We start from the raw sequence: 9,796 nt of genomic DNA on the forward strand, positions 1-9,796 counted from the left end.
TATGTCCATACAAAGGACTATTACTCAGCAATAAAAAGAATAAAATACTACTACAGTTTATAACATGAATGAACCTTGAAAACATTATGCTAAGTGAAAGTTCAATCACAAAAGACTACGTATTGTATGATTCCATTTATTTGACACACCGAGAACAGGCAAGTCCATAGAGACAGAAAACAGATTACTGATTGCCTAGGGCTGGCAGGTTTGAGAAGCAACAGCTAAACAAATAGGCCAATGAACAGAATGCCTATAAAAGGTCAAACTATGTATGGGAACTTGGCATGTGACAGAAATAGTAATAAAAATTAGTTGGGATGGGGGGGATAATTCAATAAATTAATTTGGTACAAGTGGTTACCTGTATGGAAAAAAATAAAATTAGATCCTTACTTCCTAGTATATACAAAAATAGATACCAACTAGATTAAAGGCCTAATATTAAAAACTTTTGTAATGTAAAAGTTATTACAAACAACACAAAAAGACAAGCCATCGCTATATAGATACTCTAGAGAAAATAAAGTACATATACATTGCAGCATATTTTGTAAGACAAAAAATTGGAAACAACCAATATTCACCAGAAGAATACAAACACTAGTTTAACTACACAGCACCCAATGTAACAATATGGATAAACCTCTAAAACATAATAATGTTGTGTTAAGAAGCAAATTTCAAAAAGGTACGTAAATATTACACCAATCACATAATGTTTAAAAACACAAAAAATACTACGTCATTAATGAATACATACATATAAAGTAGAAGTATATAAACAGGCATGGAAAGAATATGCTTGAAGACAGTGATTATCACAACAAAAAAGGGGGAGAGGGAACAAGATGAAAGGGTAGGATTTTAACTTATCTGGAATTTTTGCTTATTAAAAAAAAAACTGAAGCAAATATGGTAAAATCTGCCCAACGAATACACAGAGGCCAGTTAATTACTTTCTGTATGTTTGCTATATTTCATAATGTAAAAAAAAATTAAATAATGCCTAAAATAAAAATTTAAAACACACACAAAAATCATATTTTTGTAAGATTATTTGTCTTCAGGCCTACTATATATTTGTATATTTACATATGCATATATATGCTCTACCTCTACCTATCAGATAGATCAATCTAGAAAAACAGATCTACAAAAATGTTTACCTAATATTAACATAACATTTTACCTATAGTACTGGCATTCTTTTCTTTATTATACTTTTCAACTTTTCTCTTTTTTTTAATTTTTTTTAATGTTTATTTATTTTTGAGAGACAGAGACAGAGAGCAAAGGAGGGGCAGAGAGAGAGGGAGACTCAGAATCCAAAGCAGGCTCCAGGCTCCTAGCTATTAGCACAGAGCCTGATGCAGGGCTCGAACTCATGAACCACGAGATCATGACCTGAGCTGAAGTCGGATGCTTAACCGACTGAGCCACCCAGGCGCCCCTCAACTTTTCTTTATTATACTTCTCAACTTTTCTCATTCTAATAATGAATATGTATTCATATTTTTCTAACAGTCAAATAACTTTGCTTTATTTTTTTCTGTATTTTATTCAGATTTCCTTAGTTCTTACCGTTTACCTAATGTCCACGTCCTGTTCCAGGACCCCATCCAGGATACCACACTACATTTAGTTGTCATGCCACCTTAAGCTCCTCCTGCCTGTGACAGTTTTTCAGACTTCCTAATTTTTTTTAATTTATTTTATTTTTTTTTAATGTTTATTTATTTCTGAGACACAGAGACAGAGCATGAATGGGGGAAGGGCAGAGAGAGAGGGAGACACAGAATCAGAAGCAGGCTCCAGGCTCTGAGCTGTCAGCACAGAGCCCAACGCGGGACTCGAACTCACAAACCGTGAGATCATGACCTGAGTCGAAATCGGTAGCTCAACCAACTGAGCCACCCAGGTGCCCCATTTTTAAATTTATTTTTGAGAGAAAGAGCAAGAACGCAAGCGGGAGAGGGGCAGAGAGATTGGGGGACAGAGGATCTGAAGCGGGCTCCGTGCCGACAGCAGAGAGCCCGGTGCAGGGTTTGAACTCATGAGATCATGACCTGAGCCAAAGTCCAATGGATGCTTAACCAACTGAGCCACCCAGGCACCCCCAGACTCTCTTATTTTTGATGACCTTGACAGTTTTGAGGCATCCTGGTAAGATATTTTATAAAATGCCACTATACTTGGATTTATCTGATGTGTTTCTCATGATTACTCGGGGGTTATGGGTTTTGAGGAGAAAGACCAGAAATGTAAGATACTATTTCCATGACATCACATAAAAGGTACATACTTGTAACATAACTTACCACTGTTGACATTGACCTTAATCACCTGGCTGAGCTGATGTTTGTCATGTTTCTCCACTTTAAAGTTACTTTTTTCCCCCTTCTTTAGAAAGAAGTTACTATGTAAATAAAAGCAAAAGAAAGAAAGAGAGGAGAGAAAGAAAGAAAGAAAGAAAGAAAGAAAGAAAGAAAGAAAGAGAAAGAAAAGAAAGAAAGAAAGAAAGAAAGAAAGAAAGAAAGAAAGAAAAGGAAAGGAGAAAAGAGAAAGAGAAAGAAAGAAAAGGAAGGAAGGAAGAAGTCACTATGTGTTGTCTACACTTAAGGACTGAGTTAGGCTTCCGCTTTGAGGGCAGAGAATCTACATAAATTATTTGGACTCTTCTGCATGGAAGATTTGTCTCTTCTCCATTTACTTATTTATTCATTCTTTCATTCATTTAATCATTGATCTCAGCATGGACTCAGGGATATCTGTTTTTCACCTTGGGTTATAATCCATTACTACTATATTTTATTGCTCAAATTTTTCCAGCTTTGGCCATTGGGAGCTGTTTCAATTGGCCCCTGTGTTTATTTGACACTCCCCTTCAGTGTGTAGTTTCTGTTTTGTTTTGTTATCAGTTTTTCAAACCAATGAAAAAGATTAATATATTAATAATGATGGAGATTCTATAGATTTGTTAATGCTTAGTACAGTGTCAAGCACAAAGACCTCAACCATAAGTAAAATTACTGATATAACTTAGATGACTATTTTAACTCAACAATATTATTAAACAGTTTTACTTTATTTTTTGAATTTTCCAAATTAGAAAACACTGCATATCTGTGATATTAACACAAGCTAACCTTTATGGAGCACTATGTCAGGAATCATGCTAAGCACTTAATTAACATCAACTACTCCATTTAAGTCTCACAACAACCCTGCAGCTAACCCTGAGGAACAGAAGGCTTACTTAGTGACATCACTCTAGGAGTCAAGGATCCTATTTCTCAAAGTGTGGTTTTGAAAGAGAACTTTACCTCCATTTTTACCTTAGTCTGTACTTTCTAACTGATGAAGTTTTCCAACTTAACTTTTAACTCAAGCAAAAGAGCTGGCGGCTAAAGCATCCCATGATGGGAACCGAAACTACCCCCTCAAATAATAACAATTGCCCTGATGCCAGCAAGAGCCCCCACAATTGACCCCAAGACAAGGCTTGACCTGACCTGTATTGCCCACCTACATGCACCCACCAACCTTTGTCCCACATTTTCCTTATATAAACCTAGCACTATCTTCAGCACTTTGGAGTCAGTCTTTGGGATGTAAGTCTGCTGTCTTCCCAGTGTAGTCCTCACTGAAATAAATTCCTTTCTTGCCTCACTACCTCTTGTCTCTCTGCCTCTGGATGATGTCAGCAATAAGTGGCTGAACCTGGTCTGTTTGGGACCCCTGGGGCCAGGTGCTCTTGCACCCTTGGGCCCCGGCTACAGTCCCTGGATCAGCAGCATCAGTGTCATCTGAGAATTTGTTATAAATGTATATTCTTGGCACTCACTCCAGATCCCTGAGTCAGAAACTTGGGCCGGGGTCTAGAAAGCTGTGTCTTAACGTGCCTTCCAGGTGACTCTGATGCACACCAACCCTCAAGAGACTGATAAAGCCGGGCTTTAAATCTGGGTGTGAGACCTCAGAGCCCTCCAAAGCCCATGTGCTTCATCACTTTATGACACTCACTCCTTAATACACTAAGAAAGCCAGTGATAGGTAAGTTCTACTTGAAAACTGATCATAAAAGAGATGGCAGTCTGGGGCAGTTTCATCCTAATCCCTTGGTTCTAGTTCTTGACCAAGTCATTTTAAGTACTAAGTTTACCACTAGAGGGAGTCCTTATATCCCCTCAAATACTGAATCTTCAAAGAGTAAAAAAACAAAATTAGGGGCGCCTGGGTGGCTCAGTCGGTTAAGCGTCCGACTTCGGCTCAGGTCATGATCTAACGGTCCGTGAGTTCGAGCCCCGCGTCGGGCTCTGTGCTGACAGCTCAGACCCTGGAGCCTGCTTCCAATTCTGTGTCTCCCTTGCTCTCTGCCCCTCCCCTGTTCATGCTCTGTCTCTCTCTGTCTCAAAAATAAAAATAAACATTAAAAAAAAATTAAACAAATAATAAACAAAACTATTTGCTAGGGAGAGGTTTTGTATCTGTGTATCAACATTAAAACAATTTTCTTAAGCTATCTAACATGTAACAGCTACATCCGAAGTCATGTTGTATAGGCATAAACAACGGCAAAAAAATACAATATATCATGGTTGCTCACTTAATATTTTCCTTTCTAAAATGGGACAAGGGGGAGGGGAGGAGAAAGCTAAGATTAAGAAAATAATAACATATGATTTAAATAAAATAATCTAATTTAAACTACATCATCACCTCTAAAGTTTCAAAGAAATACGACTGGAAAAAAGCTCAAAAACTGCTCCAGTTATATGTACAGGTACCTCCTTCCACCTCATGCAGGGCACTTGGTTTAAAAAATGGTAAATCCAGGGGCGCCTGGGTGCCTCAGTCCTTTAAGCATCTGACTTCAGCTCAGGTCATGATCTCATGGTCCATGAGTTCGAGCCCCACGTCAGGCTCTGTGCTGACAGCTCAGAGTCTGGAGCCCGTTTCGGATTCTGTGTCTCCCCCTCTCCCTACCCCTCCCCCTGCTTGTGCTCTGTCTCTGTCTCTCAAAAATGAATAAACATAAAAACAAAAAAGAGAATAGTAAATCCAGCACCTGGTATATGACAAGTTCTCAGTAAATAATGCTGAATAAATGGTGAATGAAGTTAATGTAACTCTTTGCCTCCACTGGACCTTTCTTAAACCAACCTAAGTCAATTAGAATTCATTCAATGTTATGCAAAATAAAATTGTGCTGTTTTCACAATAAATAAATATCATGTAGTAACTTAAGAGAAGTCAGTGAAAAGTCAGTAGTAATTTAAGAAATCACTGAAAAAAAGTCAAGTTATACAGCTGGTATCCTGGAAGAGTAATTCCCAGAGATTTTGGAATGCTACAACCATGATTGGCTGATCACTGACATACACTCTCCTTATTTCAAATATGAAATGGCATTCATTGACTACTTACATTAATTTATTTAATGCTTACATTTGTTTCAGAACATTGCAAAAAAAAATCACAATGTACATGGTGTGTGTGTGTGTGAGAGAGAGAGTCTACAACAGTGGCAAGCACACTGGAAAGAGAAGACAAGGGATTTAATTTCAATGTTCTGAAATGTCTGTTAACAAAAGAGTAAAACCAAAGAAGAGCCCAGAACTCAGGAGATGGGTTCCTAGAACATATTCATTCCATATGTTAGGTGGAGGCTGAAAGAGTACAATTCAGTATATTTTTGTTCAAAAATTGTACATGAGGCATTTGCTAAAAGATTTAAAAGTTACATGACGAATACGATAGTTGTCGCTGTAACATATAAATACTAAGATAAGGACTGCGATCCTTAATTTGTATCAACTTGACTGGGCCACAGGATGCCCAAACTTTTGACCAAACATTTTTCTGGGTGTGTTTGTGAGGATGTTTTGGAATGAGATTAACATTTGAATTGGTAGACTGAGTAAAGCAGATTGTCCTCCCTAATGTAGGTATGCCTCATCCAATCAATTTAAGACCTGACTAGAAAGAGGTGAGTCAGATGGGTGATGGGCATTGAGGATGACACTTGTTGTGATAAGCACTGGGTGTTGTATGTAAGTGATGAATCACTGAATTCTACTCCTGAAACCAATATTGCACTATAATGTTAACTAACTAAAATTTAAATTAAAAAAAAAAAAAAGATACCTGACTAGGACAAAAAATCTGAGGGAGAAGGAAAGCTTCCTACCTGACTGCTTAAACTGGAATGTTGCTTTTTTTCCCAACCTTCAGACTCAGCCAGAAATATCAGCTCTTCTTGAGTCTTGAGTCTGCCAGCTTTTGGACTAGAATTCATACCATCAGCTCTCCTGGGTCTCCAGCTTGCTGACAGCATGTCCTGGGACTCAGCTCCCATTTTCACATGAGCCAGTTCTTTAAAATAAACCATATGGATGGATGGATGGATGGATGGATGGATAATAAAAACATATATATACACTATATTTAGTACATATACACAAATACTATTGGTTCTGTTTCTCTGAAGAACTCCAGTGTAAGGAACAGATTTTTTCACCATGGCTGAACTGCCTACGTGACCAGACCCCCTCCCTACCACTCCAACTACATCACCTATCATGATGTCCACCTCCTCTACTCCAGCCTCTTTGATTTTCTTCCATTTCCTCAAACACACCGTGCTCTTTCTGTCGTGGGGTTTTCACTCATTCATTTTTCATTGGTAAATTCCATTAATTACTAATTCCATTAGTTCCTACTATGAATCAAGGACTTTGGTGGTGCAGAGAATATAATGTGAACTGTGCCTACGTCCATGCAGATTATATTCTAATCATGGGAGACAGAAATAGCATATAAACAAATAGGTTAATTTCAGAGAGTGTTATGTGCTTCAAAGGAAACAAAACAGAGTGATATGGTAATGATTAGGTGTTCAGAGAAAACCTCATTCTGTAGGCACCTTTAAAGCAGAATTCTATGTGATAAGAAGGGGCCAGCCATGCGAAGACCTGAGGGAAGAGTGTTCCAGGCAGAAAAAAACAACAACCACAAAACTGATTCTAAAACGAGCTTGATACATGCTGGGAACAGAAAGAAAGATACTGTATCTAGAGCAGAGTGGGGGCAGTGGAAGTAGATGGGAAGGCAAGAATGAGATACAGCCTTCATAGCCAGAGTAAGGATTTAAATCTTGATTTTAAGCATACTGAGTCCGTCTTAGGCCATTTAAGCTGCTATAGCAGAAACAAAAACATAAACTATGCAGCTTATAAAAAACAGAAATTTACTTCTCACAGTTCTCTCCCTCATTGATGGCCATCTTCTCAGTGTAACAAGGCAGAAGGAGCTACGGAGCTCTCTGAAATCTCTTTTATTAAGAGCGCCAACAGGGTTGGGACATCTGGGTGGCTCAATGGGTTAAGTGCCACACTCTTGATTTTGGCTCAGCATGACCTCATGATTCATGAGTTCGAGCCCCACATTGGGCTCTGTGCTGACAGTGCAGAGCCTGCTTGGGATCCTCTCTCTCTCTCTCTCTCCAAGAAATAAATAAACTTAAAAAAAAAAAAAAGAGCACTAATAAAGCCTTCCCCTAAGGCCCCATCTCCTAAAACCATCACCCCAGAAATTAGGAATTCAACATATGAATTTGGGGGAGACATAAGCACTCAGATGATTCAGCAGAGGCTTTGAAAGGTTGGCATGATCTGATCTACATTTTTTTTATTTTGCATTGCAATGTGTAACTGTGGACGTGCAGAGACCAACAAGGAGGGTCTGCGGTAAAGGTGAATGATAATAGTAGCTTGGATTATGGTGATGCAGAAATGAAAAAGGAGTGATTCAGGATACGTTTTGGCAGTGGGACAGATGGAAACTGTCAGTGTGCCTGGGGAAAAGAAAGGATGGCTCCAAAGTTTTTGACTTGAATAATCAGCTGGAGGGCAGTTAGGATAGATGGGAATGGGATTGGGGTTTGGGTTGGGAGGGAGGGAATCTGCCTATCCTGTCCTTCTCTTTGGACTACTTTTCCCTCCTTCTTCACCTAGTTAACCCCTTCTCAATCTCTGAATCTCAGTTCAAATGTCACTTTCTCAATGAACTACTTTCCCCATCCAGTTCAAACCAAACTTCTGTATTAAGTATATGTCATCGTGCACCATGTACTTTTCCTTAGTACCTGTGTTATAATGCAAAAGGGGTCACTAACATGTTGCCTCTGTTGCCCCTGCTGATAGCCTTCGTTGTCAACCCCAGACTTGTGAGCGAGGTCACCCTGGCTCATCCAGTCACCAGCAAACCCAGAGCTGGCCAGAAAGATATAAAAGAGCCCATTTGAGTAGACTAAAGTAAAAGAACCACCCAGCCCATTCATAGAATCCTGAGTTAGCTAAAGGACTATCATAAGCCACAAGGTTCTGCCATGATTTGTTATACAGCAAAAAATAGATACAGTAGCACATACCTCAACTGCAATTTTACAAGTATTTGTTTGATTAGTGTCTATCACTCTGAGGAGACTGTGCACTCTACAAGAGCAAAGACTATTCTGATTTTAGTTTACTACTCCACGCTCAGAGTCCAGCACGCTATCTGGAATACAACAGGTCCTGGATAGATAACTTGCCGAATGAATACAAGGGGGAGAAGAGAGGAATACAGGTAACATAGGAGAAGGGGAGTTCCATAAGAGAGGTAACAAAGGACTGGGGATATCCATTTGTCCAAAACAAACTTTCATCAGCCTAAGGCACTGACAATACAAGACCAAAATTGCATTTCCTCTACCTCCAAGAGCTCAGTCTAGACTGGGGGAGTCAGCACAAAATCCAGAAAATACACTACCAAGGAAGAGGGCCCTAACGTGCTGTTGGGAAGACAGAAGCGTGAGGTGTGTGTGTGTGTGTGTGTGTGTGTGTGTGTGTGTGAGAGAGAGAGAGAGAGAGAGAGAGAGAGACAGAGAGAGAGAGAGAAAGCTTGAATTTCCTCCTAACAGTGTTTACTTCGAAGAGCAGCACAAGGTAAGGTCAGAAGACCCAAAGAACATGGTTTGTTCAAAGGCAAAAGAAAAGCCTCCCGTTTGTTATTTATCTCAGAGTATATTGTTCAACAGTTTAAGTGGCTGTCACCTCGTTGAACGCTAAGGTCCGTCAGGATGGGGGTCCTTTCTTCTTACCTTTGTTTGTATTAGTTCCAGTGTCTAACCCAATCTTTTCCAGAAAATAGGAACTCAACAAATATTTGCTGAATAAGTGAAAAGTTAGGGATGAGACGGTAAGCAGCGCTCCTACCAAAGGCAGCTTCCAAGAGCCCACGTTTTCAGATTCAACACAGGGACGCGGACACGCTGAGCATATGCTCTGAAGCTAAACGGCGCGTCAGCAGAAACTGGACCCCATTGGCCTTTCCTTTTACGTTTCCCTCCCAGTTACTGGCTGATTGGCTTTTCGCTCCTTTGCCCACAGTCCCGGCTGGAGGGACCGGAGGCGGTGTTTGGCGAGCGCGGCTCTCGACGAAGATGAAAGGCCCAGCAGCGGGCACCGGCCTAGGCGCTGTGCCAACCGCACGCGGCGGGAGGGAACGCGCGGGCCGAGGGCGCGGGCGGGTCTCGGGGCGGGCGCCGGGGCCCCCCGGCTTTCCCTGGCCGCGCTCCCGCCGACTCAGGCCCCAAGCGCGGGGACGCGCCGCGTTGCCGTAGAAACGCCGGGGCCGGCGCGGCGGCGCGCGGGGCGGGTTCTCAGGCTCCGGGAGGCGGCGGCTCGCGCCCCGCCGCAACGCTCGGGCGCCTCCGAGCCCAGGTCGTTGGGCCCAGCCCGGGGTCCCCGGC

This window comes from Panthera onca, chromosome F2 (assembly GCF_046562875.1).
Source record: "Panthera onca isolate mPanOnc1 chromosome F2, mPanOnc1 haplotype 2, whole genome shotgun sequence".
NCBI classification, from domain to species: Eukaryota; Metazoa; Chordata; class Mammalia; order Carnivora; family Felidae; genus Panthera; species Panthera onca.